Source organism: Sarcophilus harrisii, chromosome 2 (genome assembly GCF_902635505.1).
Source record: "Sarcophilus harrisii chromosome 2, mSarHar1.11, whole genome shotgun sequence".
Classification (NCBI taxonomy): domain Eukaryota; kingdom Metazoa; phylum Chordata; class Mammalia; order Dasyuromorphia; family Dasyuridae; genus Sarcophilus; species Sarcophilus harrisii.
The window spans coordinates 29,845,687-29,862,679 of record NC_045427.1 but is presented as its reverse complement, the minus strand read 5'-3'; positions in this window follow the sequence as shown (position 1 = coordinate 29,862,679).

Sequence of the window (16,993 nt, the reverse complement as noted above, 5' to 3'; positions counted from 1 at the left end):
ATTTTCCTTCTGATTTCCCTAATTCTATTAATGATCACCATAATTTATTCGGGTCCCTGTTCTGATCCTTTTCCTGGTATAATTAACGGGCCTTGGCTTATATCCAACTTTACTCTTATGTGATATAATAGCACTTGTAAGGCACTTAATATTCGCAAACCGCTTTTTACAAATACTATTTCATTTGATCTTCACCACAGTCCTGGGAGGTAGATGGTGTTATTCTCCCCATTTTTTCAGAAGAGGAAACTGAGGGAGGTGAAGTGGCTAGAGTCACACAGCTAATAAGTGTGCTCTACCCAGTGCACCATCTAGCTGGGTCAATCACTTCAGCTTTGTTCACTTTCCTTATCAGTAAAATGAGGAGGGAAGACTAGAGAATCTCAATTAAAGAAACATTTTAAAACTTTTCTTTAAAAAAAGTTATTTTTTGTTTTACATTATCTTTATTTCTAAACATGTCTCCCTCTCATCCCCTATTCAGTAAGGAATCCTTTGTAACAAAGAATAAAAAAAGAGAAAACATAAACAGCTAAGCAAAACCAAGACTTCTGCTTTGTCTGAAAGCATATGCAATGTTGTAAGGTAGGTGAACATTGTCTCAATTTTGTCCTCACACTGGTTCATTATATTTGCAGAACCAAACCTATATATTTTTAAAAACTGAAATTTATAATCTTTAAACTTATGTTAATTTTATTTCAAGTCATAAATTAAAACAATCTGAGTAGGACAATTTTGCCCAAGTGTTATCCACAGGGCTTAGGCTTGAAGCAGATAAAAAAATACTTACTAAGCACCTTATATAAGGCACAACGTCATGCAATGAACTAAGAAAGTGCTTTTAAATATGAGTTCTTGTTATGAAAGATAGGATAAGTAATAATATGTTATAATCATCTCTTCTGAGCTCTGGTTCTAGCCCTAATGATCATAAAACAAAGAAACAGATTCTGGGAGCTATATTGTACAATTTTCATCCTTTTAGAAACATTGTAGAAAGAACAGTTTAACTTTAAAAATAAAGAAAATAAGGCATGAAATGGAGTTTTTCAGGCTCTTAACCACAGTAATAAAACCAGTATTGTCCTCAAAGGCCATAGGATGCAGGGGAAGGTGAGGGAATCTCCTTCAGCCACTTCCCTCTGGCTGGCCCTTTCGCCATTCTTCTGACATGCACTTATTTTTCTCCATATTGATTATCTAAGAATATAAAAGGCTCTTACTTTTAGAGCTGTTACCCTTCCCCTCCACATAGCTCAAGTGTGATTACAGGCATCGGTCAATCAGTGTCTGACCAGTCAGACTAGGATGATCAGACCATGGGGAAGCAAGATCTTTTATAATTAAATCCAAAAATGGGACATAAATCTAATGCTTGACAAGGAAACTTTAAGTTTTGACTGCTCCGAGTTCTAAAAAACATCATTTCTCCAAAATTCACTTTCCAAATCCTTATTCTCTTTCATAATTTTCCTATGCTGTGGAATCTTTTTAAAAACTATTTCTATTTATTTCATTATATATTTCCCAATCATAATTTAAAAAAATTTTTGAGTTCCAAATTCTTTCCAAGCACTTTGATTTTGATTATACATAAGGTCATGCCAAACATTTCCATATTAGTCACAGTACAAAAGAAAAGACAAACAAAATAAAAACAAGAAAAAGAAAGTTTTAAAAAGTATGTTTCAATCTACACCACTATATAAATTCTCATTGTCTGTGTCTCTGTCTCTTTCCCCACCTCTCTCTGTGAGTTTCTGTCTCTCCCAGTGTAACACTTTTTATCACGGCTCTTCTGGAATTGTCTTCTTCAACTTTTTGATCAAAGTAGCTAAGTTACAGTTGATCATCCTTATTGAAAGCCTGCTGTTATTGTGTATTGTGTTTTCCTGATTCAATACTGTTGACTTTGTTTCATTTCATAAAAGTCTTCCCAGATTTTTCTAAGACCATACTGCTTATCCCTTCATATAGCCCAACAGTATTCCATCACAATCACATACCATGACTTGTTCAGCTACTCTTCCATTGACAGACATCTTGTTTTGCTACCACAAAAAGAGCTGCTAAAAACATTTTTGTATAAATAGATCCTTTTCCCTTTTTTGTGATGGAATCATTTTCACTAGATTGTTTCTTTTTATAACTCTCATTCACTCTTGCTCAGACCTTCCTTAGAATTGTCTTACTGAATTCTAACTACTGAAGACAGCCTCTCTGTGCCCCAAGGCAGCTGTTAAAAAGGTCAACGCTGCCATAAACAGATTTCACAGCAGCAGTAATGTTCATATCCAGGAAGACAATAGTGTTGTCATACCATCAGCCTACTCCTGGATTATAATGTACTAGGACACTGTGGGAACCTGGGAACCCTCATATGAACGAATACAGACTTAAATGAGCAGAAGAAAAACAATTTATACGATAGCAAAGGCAAATATCAAAGAATTATTATGATTCTCTTTTCCCTAATATTAATTAAAACCTTAACAAAACCCATGTTTGTCTTTGCCAATCTCTGATAAATCTGAAGAATTCCTGATAAGACTTTTATAGTATCCATGGTTCTGAATTTATCTTGTTTCCCATATCTCTATAAAAAACAAAACTAAAAAAAAATCCCAAGTTGTTTGGGGAATTCTCTACATATCCATATTAATATCTTTATTCAAACTCTGTTTGCCTTAGAACAGTTTACTTTCCTATATTTAAATGCCATTCTTTATAGTTTTCTATTCCTGAGAAGCTGACTTTATCTACAGAATTTTAATTCGCTGAATCCTACCCATAAATCTTTAAAAATCTGCTTCTCCCCCTCCCCCAAAAATCTTGTGTTCATTTCAGACACTTTCTTTTAACCTTATCATTATTTCTATTTCAGAATTCAGGTTTTTTTTCCAATGTGACTCTGATCCAGAATAAAATTTCCTTTGTTGGTTTTGTAATCTTTTAAAGGATGAAAACATCACAAAGACAAATCAAGAAATTATGAACTACTCTAAAAGAGAGGAAACAAGTTCCAAACCACTGCTATACCATGGGTCTGTGCCAAACTAGTGATCTACTTAATCCCTGAACTTGACCATTTCTTCTTCCTGTCCAGGTGGTCTAGAGGAGGGTTTCTTAAATTGTTTCTACTCGCAACCCCTTTTTGTCAGAAAAAATTTTTTGCAACCCTAGTTATACACAGGCACACAAAATAGGAATACAAATCAAATATTTGCTGATAATAAATCACAATTTCATATCCCCCACATTCAGTTACTTGACCCCATATGGGGACGCACAGTTTAAGAAGCATTGGTTTACAAATCATTTCCAATGGAGCAGTAATGAACTGAACCAGCTACGCCCAGAGAAAGAACTCTGGGTGATGACTAAAAACCATTACATTGAATTCCCAATCCCTATATTTTTGCCCACCTGCATTTTTCATTTCCTTCACAAGCTAATTGTACAATATTTCAGAGTCTGATTCTTTTTGTACAGCAAAATAACGGTTTGGTCGTGTATACTTATTGTGTATCTAATTTATATTTTAATATATTTAACATCTACTGGTCATCCTGCTATCTGGGGGAGGGGGTGAGGGGTAAGAGGTGAAAAATTGGAACAAGAGGTTTGACAATTGTTAATGCTGTAAAGTTACCCATACATATAACCTGTAAATAAAAGACTATTAAATAAAAAAAAAAAATGGAAAAAAAAAAAGAAGCATTGGTTTACAGTATATGTGGATAACAATCACTTCTGCTTCTGTAGGCATCAAGCTACTCCAATGTTGCTTCCATGTTCTGGATTTCTTCCATGAGCACATCTTCTTACTATACAATGCTATCCCTTTAACCTATCCTGTTTCTTCTGAATAAGGTATATCCTTCCAGCATCATATTCCAGTCATGGATCTCAACTGTCAGTTAAAACTCATTAAGTCTCGGTGCTAACTATGAGGTCAAATTCAATTCTCTGCATAGTTTGTCTAGCATGGAAGCAAGTATGAATCTCATGCATAAAAATCCGAGGCCTCGGTCACCGTTTCTATCACTGATCCTTAGGTATAAACCTCTCCCTTCCAACTGGCTTTAAGCCTGAGGGAGGAGGGGAGAGGGCCTGGGGCAGGTAACACAGAGGACATCTGGAGATGTCCAGAATGAGAGCCACCTTGGAGCCCGCCTCCCATGAATTCCTTGGGTCATTTCATTTCTCCAACATTATCTTCTCCATAAAATGGAAGTGGATAACGTTTGCACTACACCCAATTAGCTTAGAGAGTTACTGCAGATCATTTAACAAAAGAGAAATGTCTCTAGGTGATTTTTCAAGTCTGCAAAACCCTTGACTGCAAGGATGCAGAGATAGGACATGCGTGTTTAAGGTGTTTATCCTTAAATTGTCTCCCTTTAAAAACCAAAAATATTTAAGAGGAAAAACCAGCCTTCAAAGAGCACCCTAAACCATCATTCAGCACACTTTATCTTTCTGCTCATATTCCATATAATGACGGGTCGTCATCTGACAGGCAGAGTAGAGCACACATTGATGAAATAACCGATCCAGACTGTCACAGAACTGCACAGCTCTGTAGTTTTAGAAATTTGGCCAAAGCAACTAAAAGACTGAGAACTAATCCATTTATTCAGCATTATTCATTTAAAATAAGAATCCATTTGAAGAAAAACTTCAGGCCTTAAGTTTTGGGGTTTTCGATGGTTATTATTGCCAGGATCACATAGTTTCTTTATTCTAATGAAAGTAAGCAAGTTTTCTTAAAATCCTCTTTTCCTAATTTTTGATTCAGCAAACATCAATTAAGTACTTGCTGTATGAGCAGCACTGAGGGAGTGAGTTGAGATTACTCACTTTTGACCACTACCTTCAGGGTACTCACAGCTTGGCAAATGTTCATAGTATATAACTATAATAATAATAATAATAATAATAATAATAATAATAATAATAATAATAAAGTTCTACATGCCTCAGAGAGGTGCAAGGTAAAGTGCTATCTATGGTGCGAGATAATGCAGCTGTTTCCAACTGAACAGACATGGGAAGGGTTCCTGAAGGGAGTGGCATTTGAATTGGATTTTAGAGGATGGGTAGAAATTCAATAGCTGACAAGGAAGAGAAAGCAAAAAAAAAAAAAAAAAAAAAAATCTTTGCATCAACTATCTCTGATGATATCCAAGATCAGTAGCTAAGTGTTTACAAAGTGTTTTCAGTTATCAAAATGCTTTTAAAACAAATAGCACCGTGAATCTGGTCTAGGGGAAATGGGTATTAATAATGCTTTTTCCTTCCTCTCTTCCTATCCAAGAGTGAATAAGAAATACTGAGGGTGTCCTGTACATTTGATCAGGGAGCTGTTGTTGCTTAATTCCTCAGGCAGCTTCTTCTTGCAGTTGCTTCTGATGGGATGGTCCAATCCTACTTGAGGTAGCCAATACTCACATTGCCAGAACTTTGGCTGTTATTCCCTTGTTCTAAGTCTTGCAAAAGCAATTTCTACTTCCTCTTCAAGGAGAGTTCTCTCCTTGAGAGACTATTGGATTTTTCCTTCTGACCCATGGCCTTCCTACTCTCAACATTTCCTTACTCGTGAATGAAACAAAAAAGCATGGTACAATTCTTCTGAAAGGACGCCAATTCCTGTTCTAAGATCACGAACATTCAGAAATGATGTGAGGCTGCTCCTGGGTCAGAACTACTAGGTCAAACCCTGGTCCGCTTCCAAACTGTACCTGATGAGTCAGTGGGAAGGGATTCCAGAGGAAGGCCCCCTGGGGTAGGTGGGCTGCAGAGGCCTGAGTGGGCCCCAGAACTCAGAGCGGTGGCAAAGGCTTCCCATACAAGGTGGGACTAGAGTTGGGACTTGGGGGAATCAGAGGAGCCAGGAGGCTGAGATGAGAAGGGGAAGGGTTCACAGCCAGAGGCAGTGCCAGGAGGCCGGGGACCTGGATGTCAGCCCTGTGTCAGGGAGGGAGGGGAAAGGCTAGAGGACCCTGTAGCACCTCTTTAGGGCCACAGGAAGCTGCCAGAATTTGTGGAGCAGAGTCCACAAAGTTTAGGAAAAGCACTGCAGGGGTCAGGCCCCTGGGAGCCCCCTCCACAGGATAGGGCCAGACCCAGAGGGGGGCCTGCCTTAGAATGGGGGCAGCCTCAGAGGGGAAATGCTGAAGGGGTGAAACCCAACGGCCTTGCCAACACATGGATCTGGAGGGTGGGAGATAATGGGAGCCTCCTAGGTTGTGAGCCTGAGGGAGTGGGAGAAGAAGGTAACTCACCCTAACAGGAAAATTAGGAGGTGGTAAGGGTTAAGCTTAAACTTGTGGCTTAAAGAACTAACTTTAGTTCTGTTAGTTACTATTAGTTAGCCACAGTTCTATGGCTAACTGTTAGTTAGCGTTATATAATCATAAAAAGAAAAATCAGTAAGTCCTTAAGGTACCAGAAGCCAAAATTTAGTTTTGTTTAGTTTTTAAAGCCAACATAGCATAAGATGATTGTGTGATTCTATGTCTGTGCTTCTCAAAAAGCAAGCTGCTTTTGTCTCACCATTGTAAGATGCTAAGCCCAAATGAAAGTGCACCGGGCACCCCTAAGTTTTTCACTCAGCTTCTTTCACCAAATGCAGCTGTGGGAGGGCTGGCTAATCAATCTGAACAGATAACAGCTACAGAACACATCCCTAAACTCAACTAGCCTTCTTACCCATGTCTCCCTTTGGTCTCAGTGGCTGCTGAGTGAGGGAATCTGGAGGAGTCAACATAAAACCACTTTCACACTGTACAGAAACAACAAACAGCATCATCCTTACATACAGTGGAACATGGACTCCAGAGCACTGATGCTAATGATGGAGGAAGACACCAGACTTGAATCAAATAGAATTGGCATTCTGACACTTACTGGCTGTGATAAATCATGGGAAATTCTGAAACCTAGTTTTCTTCATCTATAAAATGAATACTACCTACATCCCAGGGTGGTTGTAAGAAAAATGCTCTGTGAACCTTAAGGTGTTATCTGAACCATGATTAATAATCATCTTTTAAAATCAATTACTCCCTTCCCCTTCAAACAGCAAATTTGCCTTGCATGTGAATTTAAATGTCCTAAAAATACAATCTTCGTGTGTTCAGGAAAGACATTCATAAGTCAGGAAGAGATCAGGGAAAGGAGAGGAGGAGGGAAGAAACCTTCAAGATGAGTCTGTTCAAGGGTTAGCTGAAAAAAATCAGGGAAGAAAAACCCTAGTCACCCACAGTGGTTTCCTTCAAATATCTCAATGGCCATCGCCTGGAAAAGATTTTGTGTTTCTCTTAATGGGCTCCCAGAGGCCAGAGAGAATTTAAAAGCAGTAAACCGAGGGGTAATGGAAGGAAAAATGAGAGTGCAAGGTGCAGCCTTACAGATTTAGGGTACAGCCCTAAGTAAGGAAGACCCAAGTTCAAATCCTGCCTCAGACACTTAGCAGTCATATGACCCTGGACAGGTCGCTTAACCTGCTTGCCTCAGTTTCCCCATCTGTAAAATAAGTAGGAGAAGGAAATGGCAAACACTCTAGCACCTCTCCTGAGGAAACCCCAAATGGGGTCATGAAGAGTTGGACAGGCCCAGTCCACAAAACAACAAAGGGAAAGCTTCCTAAAAGATTAAACTGCCCAAAAAAGAGAACCGGAGCCTCCCTTGCCTGTTGGAATGCTTTAACAAGGGCAGTGCCAGCACCTTTTGTGTGAAGACCTTCCCAAATACTAGTGCCCTTTAGTACTCTGCCTGTCCCTGTGTTCGTGAGTGCTGGGGGTTAAACTGCAGGCTGGCTGCAAGTAGGCTTTCCTGCTCAGCACTGAGATCCCCAATTCTCAGCACACAGTAGGTGGTTAGCAGATACTTGTAGTGAGGATCCATTGGGGGAGGTTAAACTAAACGGTCACTTAAGTCCCTCCCCTCTCTGAGAATGTGTGTGTGTGTGTGTGTGTGTGTGTGTGAAAAAGAGAGAGACAAAGACAGACAGAGAAAGAGAGAGAAGGGGGAGGGACAAAGGGAGAGAGAGAGACAGAGTGAGAGAAAGAGAGAGACAGAGTCAGAGACACACATGGTCAGGACAATGAGTCAGGAATTTCTGCAGAGAAAAGGCCAGTAATCAAGGCAGAGCTCTACCAGGAATTCTGGTGTCTAGTCAGCCTTGCATTCTGGAAGACGGCTCCCCAGGAGCGATAAGCTGAATCTGTTTTTAGTTATACTTAAATAATAGATAACAAGGACCAGATAACTGTTATTTGCTTCTACAGGCAAAGAAATCTTAAATCAAAAATAGGTCTCTCTCACACATGCCCTCCTGCTCTTTTCTGATAAATTTGGAGGCTCCCTGCCTTTTATGCTCACTCAATTTTCTTTCACTTTCTGTACTCTTTTTTTATGCCTAAAACACCTTCAAATTAAGAAGTTTGTAATAATATCATTTTTATTTGACCAAAATTAGGTACAAATACAAGAAAACACAGGAGGCTAATACTACAAGAAAAATGCAGACTCAAAGTAACCCACACTTGCATCAAGCACAAAGTGCTTTGTTGAATCCTATGGCTATATTCATGATAATGTTGTTAATAAATCTGAACACCTACAAACCCCAAACGACAAGTTACACAGGATGCAAGGCTTGGAACACGTGCACAGATCACCTTTCCACCCGTTTAATTCTGACCCCATCTTTGAAGTCCCAACTCCAAAGCCCTCTCTTCCAACCTGCAGTCCTGACAGCTCTCCCCGTGTCCCCCTAACCCTTTGCTTGTCCAGCTTTTAAGCCCTGGTTTTGTACCGCAGAGGTACATGCCATGCTCTGTGAGAGGGGGAACTGTGCTTTACATACTGTAAACTAAACTTGAACTAAAGTGGACACTTTTCTGAAATTTAAATATTTAATTCAATTATCCTTGGCTTCAATCACCACTCTGTGAGAGGGGAGCACTGTGCTCCTTGATCCACAAAGATTGGGGCTAGTTTGTGCAGCTCTAAAAGCTTTACAGTTATCTTCTCATTTGATCCTCATCACGACCTTGCAAAGGAGGCATTGCTTTACACCCATTGTATAGGTAAGAAACTGAGGCACACAGAAACAAAGTGACTGGCCCTGGATCCCAGCGCTAGGAAGCTCCTGAGGTCAGGTTTGAACTCGCCCTTTCTAACTCCAGGCCTGGAGCTTTATTCACTGTAATTCCAATCTGCACCCAGACCTGAAGGCTTGGAGACGTTGACCTGAGGGCAAGAGGAAAGGAGGGATGGATGCCAGTGGGCACAAATGCACCTGGGCTAGAGAGGGCAGGCCCAGTGTGAATCAGGGCTGCCGGGCCACGTTGGAGCCAGGCTGGGGAAAGGCAGCCCGGCAGCCAGAGCCTGCATGTGGCCATGGTGACCAGTCAGAGCCAGACCTTTGGAAGGTGAGCTTGAGTGGGGGCCGGATTGGCTAAAGGGAAGGCTCCAGCAGAGAAGGAGGAGCTGGGAGGACCCGCCTGTGCTACACTGGTGGACTCAGAGCTGAAGGGCCTTGAAGGTCATCTGGACAAGGCCCTTTCTTTTACAAAGGAGACAACTTGGGACTCAAAGGAAGGACTCTTCCTGGATGTTAGAAGTTTCCCAAAATAGCTCAGAATAACTTAGAATCGCCCAAAGTTAGTCCAGAGAGAGAAAAGGGGGGATGACAGACAGGCTGGAAGGCAGAGGCAACAGGCCTTAGCCACTAGTTGGACAGGGAGGAACAGAGGTACCTGGAGAGCTCATAACCCAAGGTCTTCCTCAGTTTAGATCAGGGTCATATTTATACTTCAGCTGTCAAATTTCATCGTTTCTCTTGTTTGAATGGAGACCTCCTTACATTCCCCTTCTCACTGTTTCCTGATGCATAATAAGGGTTCACCTGCCCAAATGGTTAGAATTTCACTGCCTGATTTCCCCAAATCAGTCATTAATTGTTTTGTATTAGTCATAGAGACGACAGAATGTTGCTCGAGCTAGGGCTTGCTTGAGGTTTGTGTGAGATCATACTTGCCAGTGGTCACTTAGGCCTCAGCCAGCTCCCAAGACGGCACTTCTTGGTACCTTGCCCAGTTCTAATTGTGAGGAAGTCTCTTCTGCTCACTGACCCCACCCATTTCTTCCAACACCTGCGCCCACATGACAGCCCTCCAGAGTCCCCTTCCTTCCCTTGCACATGCCCAACATGCCCAGCTCTTTCAGAGATGCTGCTGTTAGTGCCCCAAGCTGAACCAGAGGCTCTGGTGGGGCAATGAGGGCAGGGCTCCTCACTCTCCTTCTGGAACTCTTCTTCTGTTACTGCAGCTTGTCCTGTATGTTGAATTTTCAGACCATTAACAACCCCTTAAAGCCTTTTTTCCCATGAGCTTAGGCAGACTTATGTCCTATACTTGGAAGTAAGACTGTAGCCTAGGATCCCTTGGCCTGAATGCAGACCTGCCGAGGCTTCAGCTTACTCACATCGTATGTAAAATAAGAGGGTTAGTCCAAGTATGAGAATCACAAAACATCCTAACTGGAATTGACTTAGTCCAAATTGTAGCTGAAGACCATCCTAAACATCTTGATCGACAAACAGTTCAGCTAATAGGCCGAACATAAAAAGTGGGTAGATAAAATGGTGAGGAGTTGTGATGGCAGAATTTATGAAGACCTGTAAACTGACTGGATATGAGGGGCCAGGAGGGCACGGCTCCTGGGTTTGACTTTGTTTGCAGGAGCGGGTGGAGAAGTCAATAGTCAGCAGCTTTTCATCAAGCGGCTCCGATGTGCCAGGGACCACGGGACACCAATACAAGCCTGCAAGCGGGTGAGAGATGCGATGGAGGGCAGTGCAGGTGTGCAGTCCGTGGCCTCTCTGGCCGAGGAGGGGGAGCCCTGATGCCGCTTCGGTCACCCTGATAACGAGCTTCCAGGGCCACGGTGGAGAAGGGGGATGAGTGGGAAGCTGGGGTTTTGGACAAGCTGTGTTTGAGCTGCCTACGCATCTTCCAGTATTCAGAAGCAGGTTAATGGTGGGGAACTGTAGCTCCAAATAGCAGGGAGTTGTCTCCACAAACAGGAGAGTGAAATGCAAGCCTGTGGATGAGCTCAGCAACAGACAAGGACAGAGTTGAGGGCCCAGGGCAGAAGGGAAGGGCCAGACAGGTAGGAGGGAAACCCTTTGGAGCTTGGGACCTTTCTTAGAATTGTTTGAAATCTTCCCTTCTAAAACCTAGAATGGCTCATCTGTATCACAAATTCTAAGAAGGAATGATTACTTTCCCCCTCCTTCTGATTACCAATGTTCCTATTATTGACTCTCCAATAATCAGCTTCCTTCTTATTGATGAGAATCAAGACTAAAAGGGAAATTCTTTGATCTCATTTTGTCAAAGCAATGAAATTTTCCTTAAGGCAAATCAAGAAATTATGAGCTTTGGACAGGAGAAGTTCAGCCCAGGATGGTTAACCTTGTTTGCCCATCCCTATTACATCACGCCTCTGTGCCCGGGCACCTGTTCCTGGAACTCCTTGTTTCTTTTCAGTTTCCTTCCAGGTGATCTGGGACACTGGTGACAGCTGGTTCTGCCTCCAATGGAGCCCAAACATTCTCCACTACTCTTCCTTCTTTGGTTCCTGGGTATTTTCTTCCGACAGTCATGTCAGTTCAAACCTTGCCTCTTCCACTTTGTACTTGAGTGACCATGGGGAAGTCACTTATTCCTTCTGAGTTCAGGTTTCCTTATCACAAATGAGACTCTTACTCATATGGTGGTAGTGAGACTCAAAGAAGATAGTATATGTAACCTGCTCTGCAAGCTTTAAAGTCCCCTAAGATGCCTATTAGTGTTAATAATAAATGACATTCCATGCTACTCTACCCCTTTCACTAGTTTCTCCTAGAACCAGGGTAGCCCCAGATCTGATTCCAACCATGTCTCAGCAGTGTCTCTGATGTCGCACGCATCTCCTGGTCCTTCACTTTGTTATCTTTCTTTTGTGCCTTTAAGGAAAGGCATCTGAGGTCAGTGGTTTCGTTGCTGGCTTTCTTGTGCATTAGCAAATTCTCTTTCCAACATGACCACTCCTCTCCGAGGGAGGACAGAGGAGGGGAAATGAGGGAATCCTAACTTGGTAGATATACATAGCCAGGGTTTTTCCCTCTCCGTTTTTTTAAACTGAAAGAATATGGATAAATTCACAGTTAGAGCTCTTACTGCTGGAGTAATTATGGATATTTAATGAAGGTAGATGTGGGGAGAAAGTGGAATAAAAGGGATAATATTCTCTTCTTGGAGATAATTCTATTAAGGAGATAATGTGTTTTCTGTTAAAATATAAATGGGTGATCTTATTTACTTAAATGGATCTGTGATTTCATGAATATGAGTTTTTCTTCCCTTAGAGGAGATCACCAGACATTCTTAATCCTTTGCTATTCTTGTTAAGATTCTCCAATAGTTTCTCCAGAAAGGTTAACTCAAAAATTCTTCCTCTTAAGTCCTGTCTCACTTTTGGCTTTGTATATTCAGTGCCTACCTAAGTGCCTGGCATATAATGGGAACTGAAATATTCCCTGATCGAATGATTTCTTAGGCACTAGAGAATCACTTGGATACAAACATAGAGAATCTCTCATTATATGACCACCCCATCTCCTCTATCATACATTTCTCTGAGACAGCTTCTATGTCAATTGTGGCTAGAGGTGCCACAAACTTGTTTTCCCCACTCCGTCTCTTTTCATTGTCCTTTGGATCATCTACAATTTTGGTTCCTTAAAGCCTGGAGTTCTAAGATATGTAATCAACATCATAAGAAGGATATTTGTAGTGAAAAGATGGGCTTTTTTTCCAATGTGATTCACTGAGCTTGTTTGATAGTACTAAAAATAGGTATTATGAAAATATATGTCATTGTGTTGTTAGAAAGAGACTTCTGAAAAGTGGATTTGATCGCCAGATTCCTTCCAGAGTCAACACCTTTTTTGAAGGTGTTCTAAGTATGTCACAGAGAAACAAACCTATAATGAAGCACCCCTATTTGCCAGGCACTGTGCTAGGCACCAGGGACAAAAAAGCAAAACACGGTCCCAATCATGATAAGGACTTAGTCTTGGGGGAGAAGAGGTGGAGAAGAAGGGGGACAGAATGAAAGTGGGGCAAGAGCAGGTAGGAGAGGGAAGAGTTTAAGACAGCAGAAAAGGAAACAAAGGAAGATGAAAGCAAAAAGGGATCCAGAGAGTAGATCCCAGGGGAGAGAGAGCAACAGGACAGCTCTGACAGCAATGAAACAAGAGGAAAAAGCACAGAGGAGCTGCCACCAGCAAAGCTAGAGAGAATGCTCACAAGGGTGAAATCATGTATCCTTCAAAATATCCAACACAACAGAGCAGGCAAAAAACTCTGCTATTTCTAAAGTCTGAATTTCACAAGAAAATCAGGCTGTGCTGAGGGAGCATCAGCTTGTTAGGACAATTTCAAACACAAAGTCCTGTAGTAGAACTAACATCCAAAGAAGAAGAAAAATCTCCCAGTCAGAAATCAAATGAGAAGCTCCAAGGGCAAGCGAATCAGCCTGAAATTAAAGGCAGATGAAAGGCAGATTCAATTCAACCAGGTCACACTTAATATAGACAGCCTGTGTAAAAACCCAAGAAAGAAAAGATTCTATTGTCTGAACCAGCACAGAGCAAAAGTAAACACAATTAAGAATATTTTAGACCTTGTCCAAAAAATTGTAAAATCAAATAATGATGACTTCATAATTCTTGCAGATTAACAGGTTCGGAAAAAAAAAAACATGCATTGTCAGATATGACTAATGGGCAGATTCACTTTGCTTGACTGTACTTAGTTTTAAAAGGGAGGGTAGGGTTCTTTTGGAAGGAGTCATGGGAAAGTATCAAGAATGTAGCTTTTTTTTTTTTTTTTTTTTAAAGACGTAGAGAGTATCAATAAAACATTTTAAAAGGTAAAAAACCTAAAATAAACTAATATTACTTAGTGGAAAACATTCCATACCTCAAAATCTTTCATTACCCATAGTATAGGCTTTTATGAGCTAAAAACAACTGACTTTAAATCAGACATTAAGCAACAATTATTTATTAAGCACCTACTATATGCAGACATGGTATTCATTAATATTTTCAATGGAATCCGTTGATTTTTCTTCCTCCCGAATGAAGAAGCTCACAGAAGCTTAGCCCTCAGGGGGCAGCATCGCCCTGGGCAGAAGGACCAGGCTGCAGCACCAGGGCTCTGTCCCTCCTGGCACTTCGCTTTTGGTTTCTAGGATCCCATCAAGAAGTCCAGCATCCCCTGGTTTCAGACCTCTCATCACTACTAATTCTGCTCTCCTGGCTCTCTGGGATTTTCTCGGGGGCACATCTTTTTTTGGGAAGGCAATCACTGAGCCGCCTCTGGCTTTAAAGCTCTCCAAACTGCCTGCTGACTTCTCTGCTCGGGAGTTCCCAAAGTACCTTCCCTTTTCACTGTGAAGTCCGTGGCCCCACCTGGTGCAAAGGGGCAGGGGAAAGGCTCCAGGTGTTCCTCCTCCTCCCTCCCCCTGGCACCTCACCTGTGTCTCATGCTGGGAGATGATCCTGTAAGGGTTGCACCTGGATTTTCAAGCTCCTGTGTCTGCCTGATTAACCCAACAGCACTGCCAGTCTGGGGTTTCTACTTCTTTGGGGTCGTCTTCCCCACAATGCAATGGGAGACCCTACACAGTTCTGCCTCACTTAAATCCAGGTCACCTGCAAGTCATGGCAACGATCAAGAGCAATGCTACCCACACAGGTTCCAAATACAGGCCAGTTAGTGTAATGCCCTGAACACACACTACACCAAGTTTAACAGGTACATCTTTAATAAATGATTATAATGAGCCTGATGGGAAGGCTCCCCTGCTCAGAAAGAAAAGCCCCAAGCACTTCAAAATAGTTATTTCACAGCTCCCCAAAGGACCTCAAGGGCTGCACCAGTTAGGACTTACACTAATAGATACTCAAAAATCTCACACTTAAAGAGCTCACAAGATTTAACCCTACTGTGGGTATGTGTACGTGTGCAGAGACCATGATGGGTGAAACAAGAGCGAAGAATCAGGCATGAATGCTGTGACGCCTTTAGGATTTGTCTGGGTATTTTTACTCAGTTATACTTTGTTGTGACAAGAGAGAGTTCTTGGGATCAATGTAGGTCTTGGGAAGTAAAAACAAAATTTTTTTCTCCAAACCAATCAAATATTGAAACCAAAACCGTCCCCAAGATGAGAAGAGATTTATCTTTGGCACTAGAACCCAAGTTCTTTGAAAACAGGGACTGATTTTTGCTTTTTCTGTGCGTGCCCAGGACTTAGCACAAGGACCTGGTAAGAGCTTGAAAATGCTTGATGAATGATAGGGAAAGATAACAGATGGTTTTTCAGAAGTCCTTCTAAATGGGAGGCAAGGTCAAGTTTTCTATGCCATCTCACAAAATCTTTATGAAATGTTTGTATAATGAATTTTAAACATAATCATTCTCCTTAAGAACAAAATTGTATTCAAGTCCCTGATGAGACAGAGGACGCTCATCAAAGATAACTCAAATCTGAGAATATGAGAAATTAAGGCGATTCTACTTCCTCAAAACATCTAGATATATTCCCCCGTCTCCTCAAGAGTTATCACCTTTGTCCAGCCTCTCATCTCCCAAACTATTCCAACAGCTTCCTAACTAGTCTCCCTATTTCTGTTCTCTCACCATTGCAATCTACCTTCCATGAAGCTGATGAAACAGTCTTTCTAGGCTAAGGTCTTCTCATGCCCCTTCCCTGTTCTTCTCAGTCTAAGTACTTTTAAGGCTCTCCACAATCTGGTTGTATCGTACTTTCTCAGCTTTATTTTCCATACTCTCTTTCACAAACTTTAAGCGTCAATCTACATTGCCAGTTGTTTACAAAGTCAAACTTCCATCTCCTTCCTCCACATATCTGCTATACCTTTAGTCTTTAAGCTTTTACATCCATATTCCAACCTACCTTTCCAGCCTCACTGTCCACCACTGTCCTCTCTGCACTGTTTTTGCCAGATTTGCCTTTCTTGTATCCTCACACAGAGGATCCTCCATCTTTTCTCTCTGCAAGTCGGCACTAGTTACCCCATCAGGGCCAGTATGCCTTTTCTTCTCCTGGCTGCCCCTCAAAATCCCTCTCTTCCTTCAAGACACACTTCCTATAACATTTTTCCTGATTACATCCTCACAACTGCTAGTACCTCCCCCCTTGTATTTACCTGCTTTGCTTTTAGTTCTATTTATTTATTTATATTATAGATACATAATAAATAAATACATATTATATATATATACTTGGATTTCTCATTAGAATGTACAATCCTTGAGGGCAGAAACCATTTTGACTTTTTACACCCCTACACAGTCCTTGGCACTTAGCATATGTCCTTAATAAATTTTGAGTGATGTCCATCTTTGCTTTTCAGAATTCTTATCTCCAGTCAAAGTTCAGCTGAGTGACCACAGCTTTCTCTGCTCCCCTCAGCTGCTAGTTCTCTTCTTCAAACTATCTTTTATTGACTTACAGTTACATATTTTGAATCACCCCCAACAGAACACAAGTTCCTCGGGAGCAAGAATTGTTTCATTTTTATCTTTTTATTTCTGGAATCTGGCACACTGTCTTACACACATGGCTGACAACTCACAGAGCTTTCAAATAAAAGAGGCTAAATAGTGGCGCAGAGAAACAGAGAAAAAGACAGACAAACAGGAAAGACAGAAGGCAGTTGGCCAGGTTTAAGGTGAAAGAGAAGCATGGTTTTGGACCTAGAGTTTGGTGTAACAGTAAATTTGGAGAAGTCCTGAATGCACTTGGGGATGTTCACTTTAACTCCAGAAGGGATACTAGGGGGAAAAATACAAATTTAAGAGTCATCTACATAAAAATGGTAAAATACAATTGAGAA